We start from the raw sequence: 18,519 nt of genomic DNA, 5'->3' as shown, positions 1-18,519 counted from the left end.
CTTACAAAGTATGTAGACAGAAAACAGTATGAACATAAAGACTAACTGCACAGTACAAAACGTTGTAAAATGTAGGTCACATGCTATAAAAACATTGTAGCATATGCAGTCATAATACCCACAAAAGCAGAGTCTGGTGAGCTCAAAGGTCTGTTTCTGCTGCTGTTAATTGGGTGGAGATTATGGTATGGGTCAGGGAAACAAAAACATAAAAGGGAAGAGGTTCCCGCTTATTAGAGCTTACAGCCTATACAGTAGTTGAGGGGAGACGGACAGTGAGGCACATAAAGAGAGAGTTTCGGATGAGCGCAGAAAAGCTTTAGTAAAGTGGGTTTTGAGGGCCAGTCTGAAGATAATTTTTTTTAATTTTTTTTAGAAAGTTGTTGACTCTTATAGGAAGAAGTAGAGAGTTTTAATGGTAGAGAGCAGCTCGGGCGAAGTCTTGGAAGTGGGAGTGAAAGGAGGTAATCGGCTGGGAAGAGAGGCAGTTGTTGGCAGAGCAAAGTGGGTGGGTGTATGAAGTGAGCTGCAGTCAGTAGGTTAATGTGAGGAGTTTGGAATGGGTCCTGAATGGGGAGATGGTGTAGGGCTTGGTGGACAGGGCTTGACCTGATATGTTTCCAGGTAAACCCAAGTCATGTCTTGGTGTGAAAGGGTCAACCAGGGTTGTGTCTCAGGTCCTCGACCCTGGTTTTTTCTGGGACCGATTTGGATATGCTATGTGAGAGGGGTTCCCGGGTTATTAGACCCGGGGTAAGTTAAAAGGAGCTCATTGGTGCTCACTTTTTATGAGTTCTCTTTATGAGCCTTTAGAGTCCACTTTTATGACTCACACAGTTTTGCAGGGCAAACCCATGTGCAGTATAAACAGTGATGACCTGAGAATAGCTTGTGTCCAACGTTGTTGTGTAAATGGGTTTTGAGCAGCCGTGACGCTGCTTGAAACTATGTTCAATTACCAAGCTCAGACTCTGGATTTAGGTCTAAAAGGGGTATTACAGAGGAAGATGAGCTTTACAGCAACATTGAGGACAGATTAGAGTGGAGAGAGATTGGAATTGGGGAGGCCTGATAGGCTATGATAGTCCAGTCAAGAGCTGATCAGTGAGTTGACGAGGGTCTTTGTTGTCTCCATAGTTAGAGGTTCTGATACTGGAAATATTTCAAGTGGTAAGTGGCAAGATTGGGAGAGGTGTGGTGTTTGAGGGAGAGGAAGGAGTCAGTGATAACTCCGAAGACAGCAGACTTGTTTGATAGAAGAGTTTGTGATGTTGTCAATGGATAGTGAAGTTGAGGAGGGTGAGATGGTGGGAAAATGAACAGCTCTGTCTTAAGCTGGGTACACACCTAGCCAATCTATCTAACGATTGGTAAGTGCATACACACTTACCAGTAGTCCCCCCGATGTGTTATGCCTGATGTCACAACTGGGTGGGCATTTAAATGTGCCCGCCCAGTTAAGATGGCAGTCACTGGCGGGCCATGCAGCAAGTGTACACACAGCCAGATGCACCGATATATCTGTAGATATGTCGGGCATCGACTATACTGCACATCTGATGTTCACAGACATATCGGAGGTATACACCCACCAATGGTCTTGTGATATATTGCCCATTCGCTCGAACGGACGATATATCTGCCAGTGTGTACCCAGCTTTAAGCATTTTAAGTTTAAGAAAGCGCTGGGACATCCAGTAGGAAATTGCAGAGAGACTGTGGGAGATGTGTGAGGAGAGAGGTTGAGCGTTTAAGGTAGGAAAGCTAGATCTGAGTGTCATCAGAATAAGAGACATTTGAGGCCGAAAGAGCTGATGTGGTCTATTAAGGAGAATTTCTAAAGAGAAGGGGACCCAGAACCAAACCTTGGGGATTGTCAACTGGAAGTGGAGTCTTGAGAACAGACTGAGAAGGAGAGTTCAGATAGGTAGGAGGACAGCCAGGAGAGAGCAGTGTCATGCACCCCAAGACAGTGAAAGATTTGCAGTAGAAGAGGGTTATCCAAAGTGTCAATAGTGGCAGAGTGTAATGGCCCCTGGAATTGTCAACAAGAAGGTAATTATTTCTTCAGGGATGAATATTTAGTTTTTAGAGATATATAATTAGATTTTTTTTAAATATATATTTTATTGAAAAGATAAAACATTTCAAGTTAACAAACTTTTATTTTTATAAAGACCAATTTAGTTATAAATATATATTCATACTTCATAACGGTTTGCAATTAAAAATAACCATTAAGTAAATGTACACACATCAATCTAAAGAGTTAAAAGACTTTAGCTATGGCAGGTACTGCAGCATGGAGAGGACAAAAGCAAGATTGAAGTGAAACAAGCAGGAAAGAAAGGTGGTAAGCAGGAGTTTGACTGCAAAGGGAATGGTAGTGATAGGTCAGGCTGGTTTCCCCCCCCCCCCTCCCCCCAAAGAATGGGCATGCTTGAGTTCAGTGAGAATGGCGCTTCATAAGAGAGAGAGGTTGAAGATGTGGGTAAAATAGGAACAGGTAGTGGGAGAGAGGGAGCAGAGTAGATGGCAGGGGATAGAGTCCAATGGGGAGGATGATCGAATTAGGGCCATTATTTAATCTCCAGAAACTGGGGAAAAGGAAGTTAGTCAGATAGGCAAACAGGATTGAGGGAAAAGATGGAGAGTGGAAGAGGCTTTTTGGGGTGAGGTGGGCCTGGTGGGAGGTGATATCCTGATGTATGTATTGAATTTTGAATATAAAATGGGTGGCAAAGTCAAGGGAAAAAGGGGTGTGCAGAGGAAGGAGCATAATGTAGCAAAGAGACAGCAGGGGTTGGAGGACTGAGAAGGAGATAACGATTTTGAAATAAACTACTTCAGAGGAAAATGGCAGCATAGTAAGTGGAGAGCACATATCTTAAATGGAGAAAGTCCACATGGTTGAAGAACACTCTTGCTGGTGACTGGGGCAATTGGAATTCCAGGGATGTGGCGTGGACTTGTGAAGGTGAGTAGTGACCGCTAAAACAGCAGAGTCAGGAGCAGAAGTAAGGGTACTGTTGTAGAGGGGAACTGCTTGATCAGGGCATAAGAGGGTGATGATGAGGGGCGAAGGAAATAAGCTCAGTTGTCTCAAGGTTACATTTTGTGGTAGCTTTGGGAATAAGAGACGGTAAAGGTCAGAATTGAGAAAGAAGGGGAGAACTAGACATTTGAAGGCTAGAAGATGGCCCAGTATTTTTAGGAATGGAATTTATTAAACGGATTTTGAGACTGCTGAAGGCTTCATAAAAATTAGTAGAAAGATTTTGCAAGCCCAACAGCGTAGCATGGTTCATGGGGAACAGAGACATTGCCCTAAATGTAATATGTCTACAGCCACGCTGATGCATAATTTCTGGGAATGTGGTAAAATTTGCAGATTTTGGGGTAAAGAACCTAATTCAGATCTGATTGCAGCGGCAGATTTGTTAGCTAATGGGCAAAACCATGTGCACTGCAGGGGGGCAGATATAACATGTGCAGAGAGAGTTAGATTTGGGTGGGGTGTGTTCAAACTGTAATCTAAATTGCAGTGTAAAAATAAAGCAGCCAGTATTTACCATGCGCAGAAACAAAATAACCCACCCAAATCTGACTCTCTCTGCACGTTATATCTGCCACACCAGCAGAGCACATGGTTTTGCCCATTAGCTAACAAATTTGCTGCTGCGATCAGATCTGAATTACCCCCAAAGTTCTTCAGTTTATCAATTCCATGTTTTCCTTCCATTTATCTATGGATCCCCCTCCAATGCTATGCTCCAAAGTTTAATCATTGGGAGCTAGACCCTCATAAGAAAGATATCATCTCACTTCTGATAACTGTGGTCACGGTGGCTAAAAAAAAGCCATTTTCTTCATTGGACAACAAAACCTCTCCCATGCTGTCCACTGTTAAATGGCTGCTTCTGCAGCTACCCTATTAGGAGTGAAGAGTTACTCTTCCAGACTTTGAAAAGGGAGTCTTAAAGTTCTAGAGAAAACGGGTTTATCTTTTTTTTAATTATCCCTGTGGCGCTCCAGTGGTTGTGAAACTACAAGACCCAGCATGCACTATCTTTATTTTGCTATTAGGTAATGCTTAAACTGTGGCAGGGCATGCTGGGATGTGTAGTTTCACAGCAGCTGGAGAGCCACAAGTTGGACAGGCCTGTATTATGTGATTGTTCATGCCTCCTAATTTTTTTTCTCCTCTCTCTTCTTACCTCCCCCACCACTCCTGTTTCTTTTTAAACATTTGTGCTGTATTTGTATTTTATTCCTTTTTTCTAATATAATTTGCGTCACTTCACACATGATCATTTTTAGGTTTTATCTTTATTCTCTGGACGCATGTTTCTGATAAATTTGTAACTTATGGTTTTCCATCCCAATATGTTTTGCTACTAGCATTGTATTGCCTTATTTTGCATGACTCTTTGAGAGCTGATGGAGATTTAATTTACTTTTTTGCATTAATATAGATTTTTTTTTTAACTACTAAACAATAAAAACAAATTACAAAAATAGTTGAAAGAAGGATTCAGAGTGAAAGAAAGATAAAAAATTTAGGACATGTTTCTCCCTTCTGGTCCTCGGAACTTGTACAATTCTTGGTAGATCAGACTGTTTAGAGAACCCAGTAACCAGCTCTGGAACTTTGCCTGATCTGGTGAAAATTATGAATAAAAATGGTGTGGGGTTCCCCCGATTTCCCAATAACCTGCGGAACCAGCAGGGGTGATAATCCCGTAGCAGGTGGGACACTCTGTTTTGAGTCCCCTTGCCATCACATTAACCAGCCTTCAAAACCGGACAGCCCAGGGCTGGAATTCCTCAGAAAATGGGGACACCAAAAAATAAAATGGGGTCCCCACTCCTGAGCACCAACCAGCACATATGTTAATAATGTTCTTTACAGGTGGCCTGCAGGTCCCAGCAGGCCTGCCCCGGTGTGCTTGTAAGCTATTTTGCATGGCCTCCACATCCCCCAGGGATTCTGGCGTTTATCTTCAAGAGCTGCTGTCAGCTCCTCCTCTGCCATTGGACTGCCTGCCCCTGCCCCGTGCTGGCTAATATTAGCTAGCAAAAGGGGACAGAGTGATGACACGGCTTGCAGCAACAATAATCTTGAATCAAAAAAATGGGAAATACCATTACAGTACACCTGCTAGTCAACTCTGCACTAATGGATCCAGACCCTCCACCATGACTTATCGCCACCGCCAGGTCCAGGAAAATAGGTGGACTGTGCCGGGATCCCTCGGTATCCCACACCGCCTCCACTCTGACAGTGCGCAGAGGTGGTGGGATTGGAGAACAGTCGCCAGCTCCGGTGTCAACAGCATACACACTTGCCTATTAGTTGGCGGTCGGGTGTCCTGGTTTTTAAGCATGTTTTAAAACCTGGAGACCTGACTGGTGACCAGGATTGGGTGTATGGTCAGTCGGCGGAGGGAGCACACTTGTCCAATATCAGATAAGCCAGCCAGTCAGGAGACTGATCTGTCAAGGATTGGACTAGTCAAGTGTGTACCTAGCTTAACCGTGTACATCTTCCAGACCACCTAGATGGGCACAGGTGTATTACCAACTGTCACTTTTCAAAGATGACCTGGAAAACATGAACTGTTTGGGCCCCTGAGGACCGAGTTTGAGAAACACTTATTCAGGAGACAGGTGTTTACAGCAATTGCTGTCATCCGCTAGAGATGGAGAGTAAGTAAGTACACAGTACCCTTTGAGGCTTGGGATGTTTAACACCTGTTAATTAATGCACTTCCAATGCTCAACCGTGTGCTTTGTTCTGGCTGTAACCTATGTTGTTTTTAAATTTGCTTGTTTATTCGCCTTTAAACGTGTACTGGTTTTAAGTCCACATACTAAACTTTTTTCCTTGCCCATAGGGGGTTTGTCTTTTGTTTGTTAAACATGGTCCATATATTGACACAGACTGGATTGTGCAGTATTAGCACAGTTGGTATTTTGGGTGTAAATGCTTTACACGGCCTTCGCTTAACTATTGCCATTTCTAATGTTGCCCCAGAGATTAAAGCCGAGCATAATCGTATCTGCAATACAGTCTAGTTATGAAATTAAAGTCCTCCTGTGGGAACCTACATGGCTCAAGGTGTGTACACATAGTGAGATAAATCGGTAATATTCTGACTATATAGTCAAAATCTTATGAAAAGTTAGTTCATATCTCAAGGTGTTAGCTTGCGATAACGATTCGATCCCAATGCACGCTCCCGTGGGGTCGGTATCATAAGGCTAGATAGACCGTACACTAGATAGTCAAGATTGACTTGCCTGCACAATCTAGTACAAAGTATAGTCAAAATTGGCACTTGGTCAAAATCGTAAATAGACAAAATCTCAAACACAGATAGTCAAAATCTGTACAATCTGTGCTATCTGGGCTCTGGGGGAGTTCAAGGGAAGTCGAATAGTCAAAATCGGGCATAGCAAGGATCTCACCGTGTGTACACACCTTTTTAGATTCGTAAATCTCTCAATCTATACACGAAAATATGAATAAACTTAAACTCCTGCGGCTGCATTGATGCTGTGATTCTTACTTGTACATGTTGCTTCTCCCCTGCTGACCCAGAACAAGCTAGTTTCATACACAATGACAGCGTTGTGGCTATCCCACTGGGCAGCATCCATCGTTATGGTATGTTAAAGGCTTTTTGTTCTTAGGAGTGAGATGTTATGTTCTCCTGCACAGAAGGTGCTAGGTGGAACGAGAGCCAGCTGATGTATAAATATTGCCTCCTGCTCATTAATTAAACCCTGTCTGCTTGCAGCCAGCTTATGTAAAATGCATCATGTATCTATAATCCGCCCTATGACGTCTGCATTTGTGGGCAGTTTTCATGCTAGAGCAGAAGTGAAGTTCCATTGTTTTATGTTTTAAGGCAAGAATCTGCTTGCTATGGAAATGTTTTCTTTTTACCTTCTATAACCATACTCTGCTCCACCCCACACTATGGTTTGCTGCTCTTGAAAGTGAAAGTGTGTCAAACAAATTTGGATAATGCTTCTTATTATTTTGTCTCTTATTCTGGCTTTTTTTCAAAGCATGACCTGTTTGTGCACAAAGAATGCATGTTTATAGTGGCTTTAAATGTCAATATTGAACTCCCACATACGTGTCAACCGAGAATGTAAACTGATTTGGAAAACATCTGCAAGATAAAGTTTGTAAGCTCTAGTAGTATCTTAGTATTTTTGATCTGATTGGATCTGTTGGCTGATGTTCCTAGTTTCCAAATGGCTAATGACAGCTGTGCTGTGGGGCTGACCTGTGTCTTCTGTGGTTCTCACATTTTATAATCTCACTGGAAAATAAATTGTAATATTTTTTTTAACATTTTTTTTTAAAGGATTCTTTTTCTTTTTGAGAACTTTTTTTTTTTGTGTGTGGAAAACAAGCTTGTTTTTCCTAGCCTTTCCGTATTATTCATATTTGGAATAGATCCATTTGTAGAAACAACAATAAAAAAAAAATGTGGAATGTGTTTTGAATATATTCTCTTGTTGCTTTTCTTTCCATAAAACATCTGTTTTTAAAATCGGGCCGATTCCTGGGTCAGTGAATGTTCTTACAGTTTCCTTTTGCTGTCATGGATAGAAAGAACCACAACACTCTTTCCTCTTCTTATTACATAGTGTTTGTTGTCCAAAGACCTTTGTAAATATGCAGTGTGATGACTTTCTATTACAGTACCAACCACCACCACCACCACCTTGAACATACAGTATACTTGTCACTATATCGACGCCCTTTTTATTTATTTCAGCTGACACATTTCTTTATTGGGGCAATTCAGTTTTTTCCCCGCAGACGTGTGGTTTTGCTATTCAATTACAGGACAGAAAATGAGATGCAGTGATTTCTATAGAGCTCTCCTTTTTCTTTTTTTTTCTTGGAAGTTTCCAATTAGCCTAAGTAGTCTCCCGCACCACTTTCAGATCGCAATGCTGGGTCGCACCTGGGAATTGGAAAGCACTAAATTCCAGAAGTCCTGGAGTCTCCGAGCAGCACTGACCCTTTCAAGTCTCCCCTACTCCTCAGTGAGAAGATGGGAGACCACTGGAGAGATGAGTCCCCCCCCCCCCCCACCCACTCCCCGTAGGGTTTTCAGAGCTGAAAACTCTGCAACCATTTTTTTTTAATTGAATACCTCACTAAACCTTGCGGCCAACTGAATTCCCCCCTAAATGTAGATTAAAATAATACATTGTATAGTTTGTGTCTGTATCTGCTGCTTGTTGTTTTTGCTATAAATCATGGTTCCTTTGCTGTGCTTTACTCCGTTTATGGGATTGTGACTAACTATTGATAAACCTACAAAGAAGAGCATCTTTGCAGTAACATAAGTATGCATGTGCACCGACACAGTTTAGGCAATTTATTATTCTTAATAATCTTATTTTAAAAATTGAATACAGTGGTTAAGAAGGGCAGCTGTAGAAGATGGTTTTAGCGGTTTGGAAGCATCTGCAATAATTAACTTTTTTCCCCATATATCCTTCTTTTTATAACCACTTTTTTCATTGTTTAGAAACTGGTTATTGGTAAAATACTAAAATTGGTAATATGAGAAATGTAATAACAGTATGGCAATACCCGTGCTTGTTTCTCAGTGTTCAGATATTATGAAAACCTTTAAAAAAAATTAAATAAATCTGTCCTATATCATGGTCTCTCCATTCTCCTCTCCAGTACATAACCTCCAATAAGCCATTTTGATATGAGTAGAACTGCATGCTCCTCTCACAGGAAACACTAATGCTACAGATGTGTCCTCATACATCTAGCCTCCATACGCCACACAGGTCCTGTGCAACTCTGCTAATGTCTGGCATCTTCCCCTTTTTTTTTTTCCAGAAAATGTGACTTAATCACAATGTGATGTGACTAGGACACACCAGGTGCCTGATTTCATTTGATATGCAACACTTATACATCTGTGTGTGATTGAGTATGTATGTGAAGCACGTAGCACTTTGTGTGCAGATTAAGAGACACATTGGCACATGGATATTCAAGTCTCCTGGCGTGTCCTAGTTGCATTGCGTTGCAACTTAGACACAGTTTCAGCGAAAGAATCGCCCAAAAAATTCATCCAACGCTAGCAGTATCTCATGGGATCTGGCGCAAAGAGGGGACTGTTCGGCGCAACTGCAGCAATGCTGTATGAAGGCTTATCTGTGTGTTCCTTTTTTCTTGTATCTATTATAGCTGCCTCTTAAATTTGTTATGCAATGCTTATTATTTAGATGGGAAGATATATATAAAGAAGTGTACATATAATTTGTGTTTGTGATTTGACTCATTTTGTAAGGGTTCTGTGATGGAATGTATGATAATCGGTAAAGGTAAAAAACATGCAGATGTGAGATGAGTACCAAAGGAGGGTGATTATGATCTGTCTTATGCCAGCCCCACCTCTGCACATGTGACATAATGATGTCGCCTTGAGTGGTGGGGCCAGTGGGACCACCACTCACAGAGGGACCTCCTGGCCCCTCTGCCTCCCTGCGCCCTCCCCCAGTGTCTGCCATACTGCTGATTAGCCAGCACAGCAGTCGGACCCCCCCCCCCCCCCCATCCCCCCAGCTGAGGTTTGCACAGCTGCCTGGAAAATATTTAATGCCCCACAGTGTGTACCTGGTGGCTACTCAGATAAGTCACAATGGTTTATGATATTCCGATGGTGATGATCTGATGTTCCAATGTTTGAAAATCGAAATTTTACAAATATAATTGAATGAATAAATAAATATATACACATGAGTGTGGTGTCCATGCTGTGAGGTGGTGATTGTATCAGTAAGAGGTCTTTTAATGGCCCATCAGGGGACCGAAGTCAACAGACCAACATCATTAGGGACCAGTATTTGATAATTATATGCTGTTAAGGACATTGGGGGTCATTCCGAGTTGTTCGCTCGTTGCTGATTTTCGCTATGCTGCGATTTGTTGCTAATTGCGCATGCGCTTAGTTATTTAACTAAAAACTTAGTAGATTTGCTGTGGATCCTGCGGCGCTTTTCAGTCGCACTGCTGATCGGTGAATGATTTGACAGGAAAGGGGCGTTTCTGGGTGGTAACTGAGCGTTTTCCGGGAGTGTGCTAAAAAATGCAGGCGTTTCAGGGAAAAACGTGTGAGTGTCTGGAGAAACGGGGGAGTGGCTGGCCGAACGCAGGGCGTGTTTGTGACGTCAAACCAGAAACTAAACGGACTGAGCTGATCGCAATCTGTGAGTAGGTCTGGAGCTACTCAGAAATTGCAAAGAATTATTTAGTAGCAGTTCTGCTAATCTTTCGTTCGCTATTCTGCTAAGCTAAGATACACTCCCAGAGGGTGGCGACCTAGCGTGTGCAATGCTGCTAAAAGCAGCTAGCGAGCGAACAACTCGGAATGACCACCTTTGTGCAAGATATTATGGAATTATAAGCCACAAACTGTTTTATGCTGGGTAGTGACTATTACATTTGTTTAGATTGCTATCAAGAAAGAAAAAGAAAAACAAAAAGAGGTAGCATTGTGGTTTTGTTTACATTTGTTTAGATTGATAAGAAGTGAGCGCCCTTTTTTGGAATGTTTCTTATAATAATATATTTTTATTATAAAAATCGTCTTGGATAAGTGTAAATAAATGTTCTTCCCCTTATACACTCAACTTGACAATTTCTGAGTGGTTTTTTGAAAACAATTTACCAGTTAAGTGGAACCTGTTCATCCCCATCAGGGACAATGTTTTCTTCAAATCAGACAATGAGAACATGCACTTGTTCAGTTTCCCATCACAAAGGATTTGCTGATAATTGTCACCCTTCGTGTTATAAAGCAGTGCTACATGTAGTAACATATAGATTTCTGGAAATAAGAGGGCCCTGCAGTTGTGTATGGCATTTACAATGCATTCAGTGGGTATATAATTAATACAGAATAATAAAATATGCCTCTCTCATTAGGTTTGTTCTCTTTATAGCAATACTAGTGATAAGCCTGCAATTTTTTTTTTTTGTTAAGGGACTGTCACTTTACGTAATTATCATTTTTACTTGTTCTTCTGATGACCCCCCCCTTTTCACTCTGAGAGCATCTTTTATGATCTTACGCGTTACAGGATGACTGCTTTCTCTGCTTATTGTCAGCAAGACGACTTTGCTTTTATTAGCGAAAAAAATTGCTCCTTTTCTGTATATTTAGTAGGTCAATAGAGACCTTTTCCATCAAGGCAGGGGGTCTATGAATTTTAGAGGCTTTGCCAAATTGTCATATCCATTCCTTAAATCCACTCTTTTGTATTTGATGTTGAGCCTCTCCTGAAGAAGAGCCTTGTTGCTTCGTTGTGCTTTGTTGAGCGTCTCCTATTACTCTGGCCAGCACAAATGGACTTGAAGCACGGAGCGTGTGACCAAAATGTTAAACAAAGTAATATAATTTTGGTCACGTCTGCCCAGCATCTCCTGCTAGCAAGTACAGAGGAGCAATCATGTGCAGGGGGTGTGCAAGCCCAGCTTCTATTCTATCCCGGCTATGGCGGAGGTCTTGTTCTGGATCTATCAATCATTTATGCACATTTTCTGTGAATATGTGTGCACTGGGTATTGTCAGTGCTCATAACCTAGTTCTATATTACAAACATTCTCTAAAGACCTAGTTCTATATTACAAACATTCTCTAAAGACCCAATGAACAATCATAGTCTAATTTTATAGGCATTGTATTGTATGTATTCAGATATCTGGTTATTATTATTACTATTACTATTATTATTATTATTATTATTATTATTATTATTATTACTATTATTATTACTCTTACTACTATTATTATTACTATTCTTTTTCTTTTTTTTTAATGCATTCGATGTTTGCATGAGTAGTCTACTCCCAATCCAAATGACAATACAGTATATTGGCGCATGCTTCTTTGGAATGCATAACATGAGCTTGTTGTAAGCGGTCACCTGCCAAAGTTCATGATCACCATTTCCCATTTCTTATGTGTATCTGATTAGTCTACATTTCCTATGGACTCTGTAAATGGTTCCGTCCCACTTGTGTCATATGACCCATCTTCAATATGTTCCATAATATAATCGATTACTTTTCTCAGAACAAGATTAGATACCAGGATCACCACCGACATGCAACTTGATTTTAGTGTCATGCAAAGTGTATTTTTGTGACTGGCTTCTGTCTACCTCTTACTCACTGATCATATGACACCATTAATATAGATAGGTTTGTGTTAGCCTGACATTTCACTGCTGTTCTGTGTTTAAGTTGGGAACAGTCAGCATTCTATCCCATTCCTCTTTCAAGCAGCTTAAATATTTCACTAGTAATCACTACCTATATCCGATGCAGGGAATAAAACCTGCTGGGATATTATTGTTCTTTCTGTATCTGACTTAAGAGAGATGAAATATGGTGTGATAAGCTTGCTTTTTTTTTATTTTTTATTTGATTATGCAGTTAATTTTTGGTATTTGATTAATAGTTTACAGCTAATCACTATTAGTATTCAAGCTTCAGAAAATAGATAGATATATATTGCAACTTTTTTGAAGGGTCATCAATGTAACTAGAGAAGTATTTATTTCTAGTACCAGAGCCAGATTTACACACAATTTATGAGCCAAAGGGTGCATGTGGGCATTATACACAGGAGCAGTAGTATATACATGTGGGCATTATACACAGGAGCAGTAGTATATACATTTGGGCATTATACACAGGAGCAGCAGTATATACATGTGGGCATTATACACAGGAGCAGTAGTATATACATGTGGGCATTATACACAGGAGCAGTAGTATATACATTTGGGCATTATACACAGGAGCAGCAGTATATACATGTGGGCATTATACACAGGAGCAGTAGTATATACATGTGGGCATTATACACAGGAGCAGTAGTATATACATTTGGGCATTATACAAAGGAGCAGCGGTATATACATGTGGGCATTATACACAGGAGCAGTAGTATATACATGTGGGCATTATACACAGGAGCAGTAGTATATACATTTGGGCATTATACACAGGAGCAGCAGTATATACATGTGGGCATTATACACAGGAGCAGTAGTATATACATGTGGGCATTATACACAGGAGCAGTAGTATATACATGTGGGCGTTATACACAGGAGCAGCAGTATATACATGTGGGCATTATACACAGGAGCAGCAGTATATACATGTGGGCGTTATACACAGGAGCAGTAGTATATACATGTGGGCGTTATACACAGGAGCAGTTGTATATACATGTGGGCGTTATACACAGGAGCAGTAGTATATACATGTGGGCATTATACACAGGAGCAGCAGTATATACATGTGGGCGTTATACACAGGAGCAGCAGTATATACATGTGGGCGTTATACACAGGAGCAGTAGTATATACATGTGGGCGTTATACACAGGAGCAGTAGTATATACATGTGGGCGTTATACACAGGAGCAGTAGTATATACATGTGGGCGTTATACACAGGAGCAGTAGTATATACATGTGGGCGTTATACACAGGAGCAGCAGTATATGCTCCTGTAAATTTGTTGAGTTTTGATCAGCGATGTACAGATAAGGTAGGCTGGGGAGGCACTGCCTCACCTGCCATATACTTTTTACTCCACAGTTTGGACTATAAAAATGATTAGAATTATACAAAGATATTTCTAACATATTCTTTGTATTTCTCATACGTCCTAGAGGATGCTGGGGTCATTATAGAACCATGGGGTATAGACAGGATCTGCAGGAGACATGGGCACTTTAAGACTTTGAAAGGGTGTGAACTGGCTCCTCCCTCTATGCCCCTCCTCCAGACTCCAGTTTTTAGAATTGTGCCCAGTGAGACTGTACGCACTACAGGGAGCTCTACTGAGTTTCTTTGAAAAATACTTTTTTGTTAGTGTAATCCCGTTAATAGTTTATATGTACAATAGAGATTGATTGTTTTATTAATTAGGTATTGTATATAATGTATATAATATATTAAATGACATGAAGTGTACTTGTAGTTGGTGGTGCCTAAGCATGCCTAGCGTGAGGGGATGCCCGCTGATATGATTGGTGGACCCGGGGAGAAAGGTCTGTAAGGACCAAGAGAGAGGAGTGAGGGGCCCCTGCGAGCAGGGAGGAAGGCAGCAGTTGGCGGGAGCAGTTGGTGCGGCAGCAGCTGGAGTGAGGCAAGGCACAGAGACTGGGGGAGTGAAGGTGTCTGGTGCCAGTGCCTACGGGACCGGATTGATCGCCACTGGTCGGAGGTGGCAGTGGTGTGGTGACGGAGGTTGGTGAACCAACCCGGGGTCCTCCGGAGGCAAGCAGGTGACAGGCAGCGAGGAGTGAGTGAGGGCTGGTGACAGGAGAGAGGCAGCGCTATGCAGTGATACTGCAGGGATCGGGGTAAGTGATTACCGATGTCAGCGTCTGGCTGGAGCTGGTGTGCAGCACTGCTTTCGGGATCCAAAGGTGGCTGTGAGGAGATAATAGGAACGGCCTGAGGGAGGAGTGTCCCAGCCTGTAAGCCCAGCAGTGGGTGGCGCAGAAGAGACTAGTACTGCCTTTAGCTCACAGAGTCCCCTGCTTGAGTTAACCCCATTCAGCTACAGGTTGAGTATCCCTTATCCAAAATGCTTGGGACAAGAGGTATTTTGGATATCGGATTTTTCCGTATTTTGGAATAATTGCATACCATAAAGAGATATCATGGAGATGGGACCTAAATATAAGCACAGAATGCATTTATGTTACATATACACCTTATACACACAGCCTGAAGGTCATTATAGACGATATTTTTTATAACTTTGTGCATTAAACAAAGTGTGTCTACATTCACACAATTCATTTATGTTTCATATACACCTTATACACACAGCCTAAAGGTCATTTAATACAATATTTTTAATAACTTTGTGTATTAAACAAAGTTTGTGTACATTGAGCCATCAAAAAATAAAGGTTTCACTATCTCACTCTCACTCAAAAAAGTCCGTATTTCGGAATATTCCGTATTTCTCTGACGTCCTAGTGGATGCTGGGGACTCCGTCAGGACCAAGGGGATATAGCGGCTCCGCAGGAGACAGGGCACAATAATAAAAGCTTTAGGATCAGGTGGTGTGCACTGGCTCCTCCCCCTATGACCCTCCTCCAAGCCTCAGTTAGATTTTTGTGCCCGACGAGAAGGGTGCAATCTAGGTGGCTCTCCTGAGCTGCTTAGAATAAAAGTTTAAGTTAGGTTTTTTATTTTCAGTGAGTCCTGCTGGCAACAGGCTCACTGCTACGAGGGACTTAGGGGAGAGAAGAAAACTCACCTGCGTGCAGGATGGATTTGCTTCTTAGGCTACTGGACACCATTAGCTCCAGAGGGAGTCGGAACACAGGTCTCACCCTGGGGTTCGTCCCGGAGCCGTGCCGCCGACCCCCCTTACAGATGCCGAAGTTGAAGAGGTCCAGAAACAGGCGGCAGAAGACTTTCAGTCTTCATAAGGTAGCGCACAGCACTGCAGCTGTGCGCCATTGTTGTCAGCACACTTCACCAACAGTCACCAACTGTCACTGAGGGTGCAGGGCGCTGGGGGGGGGCGCCCTGGGCAGCAATGTATAATACCTTTTTTATGGCTAAAATACATCACATATAGCCCTTGAGGCTATATGGATGTATTTAACCCCTGCCAGATCTCACAAACTCCGGGAGAAGTGCCCGCCGAAAAGGGGGCGGGGCCTATTCTCCTCAGCACACGGCGCCATTTTCCTGCTCAGCTCTGCTGTGAGGAAGGCTCCCAGGCTCTCCCCTGCACTGCACTACAGAAACAGGGTTAAAACAGAGAGGGGGGGCACTTATTTGGCGATATGATTACATATATAAAAATGCTATAAGGGAAAACACTTGTATAAGGGGTTGTCCCTGTATAATTATAGCGTTTTTGGTGTGTGCTGGCAAACTCTCCCTCTGTCTCCCCAAAGGGCTAGTGGGGTCCTGTCCTCTGTCAGAGCATTCCCTGTGTGTGTGCTGTGTGTCGGTACGTGTGTGTCGACATGTAGGAGGACGATGTTGGTGAGGAGGCGGAGCAAATTGCCTGTATTGGTGATGTCACTCTCTAGGGAGTCGACACTGGAATGGATGGCTTATTTAGGAATTACGTGATAATGTCAACACGCTGCAAGGTCGGTTGACGACATGAGACGGCCGGCAAACAAATTAGTACCTGTCCAGGCGTCTCAGACACCGTCAGGGGCTTGTAAAAACGCCCATTTACCTCAGTCGGTCGACACAGACACAGACACGGACACTGACTCCAGTGTCGACGGTGAGGAAACAAACGTATTTTCCTTTAGGGCCACACGTTTCATGTTAAGGGCAATGAAGGAGGTGTTACATATTTCTGATACTACAAGTACCACAAATAAGGGTATTATGTAGGGTGTGAATAAACTACTTGTAGTTTTTCCTGAATCAGATAAATTAAATGAAGTGTGTGATGATACGTGGGTTTCCTCCGATAGAAAATTATTGGCGGTATACCCTTTCCCGCCAGAAGTTAGGGCGAGTTGGGAAACACACCTTAGGGTGAATAAGGCGCTCACACGCTTATAAAAACAAGTGGCGTTACCGTCTCCAGATACGGCAGCCCTCAAGGAGCCAGCTGATAGGAAGCTGAAAAATATCCTAAAAGTATATACACATATACTGGTGTTATACTACGACCAGCAATCGCCTCAGCCTGGATGTGCAGCGCTGAGGGGGCTTGGTCGGATTTCCTGACTGAAAATATTGATACCCTTGACAGGGACAAGATTTTATTGACTATAGAGCATTTTAAGGATGCATTTCTATATATGCGAGATGCGCAGAGGGATATTTGCATTCTGGCATCAAGAGTAAATGTGATGTCCATATCTGCCAGACGACAGTGGTCAGGTGATGCAGATTCCAGACGGCACATGGAAGTATTGCCGTATAAAGGGGCGGTCCATCGGACCTGGTGGCCATGGCAACAGCTGAAAAATCCACCTTTTGTTACCCCAAGTCACATCTCAGCAGAAAAGGACACAGTCTTTTCAGTCTCAGTCCTTTCGTCCCCATAAGGGCAGGCGGGCAAAAGGGCCAGTCATATCTGCCCAGGGGTAGAGGAAAGGGAAGAAGACTGCAGCAGGCAGCCCATTCCCAGGAACAGAAGCCCTCCACAGCTTCTGCCAAGTCCGCAGCATGACGCTGGGGCCGTACAAGCGGACTCAGGTGCGGTAGGGGGTCATCTCAAGAGTTTCAGCACGCAGTGGGCTCACTCACAAGTGGACTCCTGGATCCTACACGTAGTATCCCAGGTGTACATTGGAAATTCGAGACGTCTCCCCCTCACAAGTTCCTGAAGTCTGCTTTACCAACGTCTCCCTCCGACAGGGAGGCAGTATTGGGAACAATTCACAGGCTGTATTCCCAGCAAGTGATAATCAAAGTACCCCTTCTACAACAAGGGAAGGGGTATTATTCCACACTATATTGTGGTACTGAAGCCAGACGGCTAGGTGAGATCTGAAATATTTGAACACTTACATACAAGCGTTCAAATCAAGATGGAGTCACTCAGAGCAGTGATAGCGAACCAGGAAGAAGGGGACGATATGGTGTCACTGGATATCAGGGACGCTTACCTACATGTCCAAATTTGCCCTTCTCACCAAGGGTACCTCAGGTTCGTGGTACAGAACTGTCACTATCAGTTCAGACGCTGCCGTTTGGATTGTCCACGGCACCCCGGGTCTTTACCAAGGTAATGGCCGAAATGATGATTCTTCTTAAAAGAAATATGGACGCTTTCCTGATAAGGGCAAGGTCCAGAGAACAGTTGGAGGTCGGAGTAGCACTATCTTAAGTAGTTCTACGACAGCACGAGTGGATTCTAAATATTCCAAAATCGCAGTTTTTTCCGACGACACGTCTACTGTTCCTAGGGATGATTCTGGACACAGTCCAGAAAAGGATGTTTTCTCCCGGAGAAGAAAGCCAGGGAGTTATCCGAGCTAGTCAGGAACCTCCTAAAACCAGGAAAAGTATCAGTGCATCATTGCACAAGGATCCTGTGAAAAATGGTGGTTTCTTACAAAGCGATCCCATTCGGTAGATTTCACGCAAGAACCTTTACGTGGGATCTGCTGGAAAAATGGTCCGGATCGCATCTTCAGATGCATCAGCGGATAACCCTGTCTCCAAGGACAAGGGTGTTTCTTCTGCGGTGGCTGCAGAGTGCTCATCTATGAAAGGGCCGCAGATTCGGCATTCAGGACTGGGTCCTGGTGACCACGGATGCCAGCCTGAGTGGCTGGGGAGCAGTCACACAAGGAAAAAATTTCCAGAGAGTGTGATCGAGTCTGGAGACTTCTCTCCACATAAATATACTGGAGCTAAGGGCAATTTACAATGCTCTAAGCTTAGCAAGACCTCTGCTTCAAGGTCAGCCGGTATTGATCCAGTGGGACA

At 42.9% G+C, this 18,519-nt stretch overlaps 1 protein-coding gene across 4 annotated transcripts in view; it reads left to right on the top strand.

Annotated features, from left to right (window-relative positions):
• Nucleotides 1-18,519, top strand: part of LRP1 (LDL receptor related protein 1) — a 486,645-nt gene that overhangs the window by 52,493 nt on the left and 415,633 nt on the right. For 2 of the 4 annotated variants that reach the window (XM_063952428.1, XM_063952429.1), the window contains exon 1: nt 14,181-14,443. The exons of the other annotated variants lie outside the window; for them this stretch is intronic. The gene's annotated coding sequence lies outside the window, so the exon portion shown is untranslated. Of the gene's footprint in view, nt 1-14,180; nt 14,444-18,519 lie in introns of those variants that run through there. 4 annotated transcript variants of the gene reach the window in all.

Source organism: Pseudophryne corroboree, chromosome 2 (assembly GCF_028390025.1).
Source record: "Pseudophryne corroboree isolate aPseCor3 chromosome 2, aPseCor3.hap2, whole genome shotgun sequence".
NCBI classification, from domain to species: domain Eukaryota; kingdom Metazoa; phylum Chordata; class Amphibia; order Anura; family Myobatrachidae; genus Pseudophryne; species Pseudophryne corroboree.
Note: the sequence above shows the minus strand (reverse complement) of the source record. Positions and strands in the feature narration are given on the sequence as shown.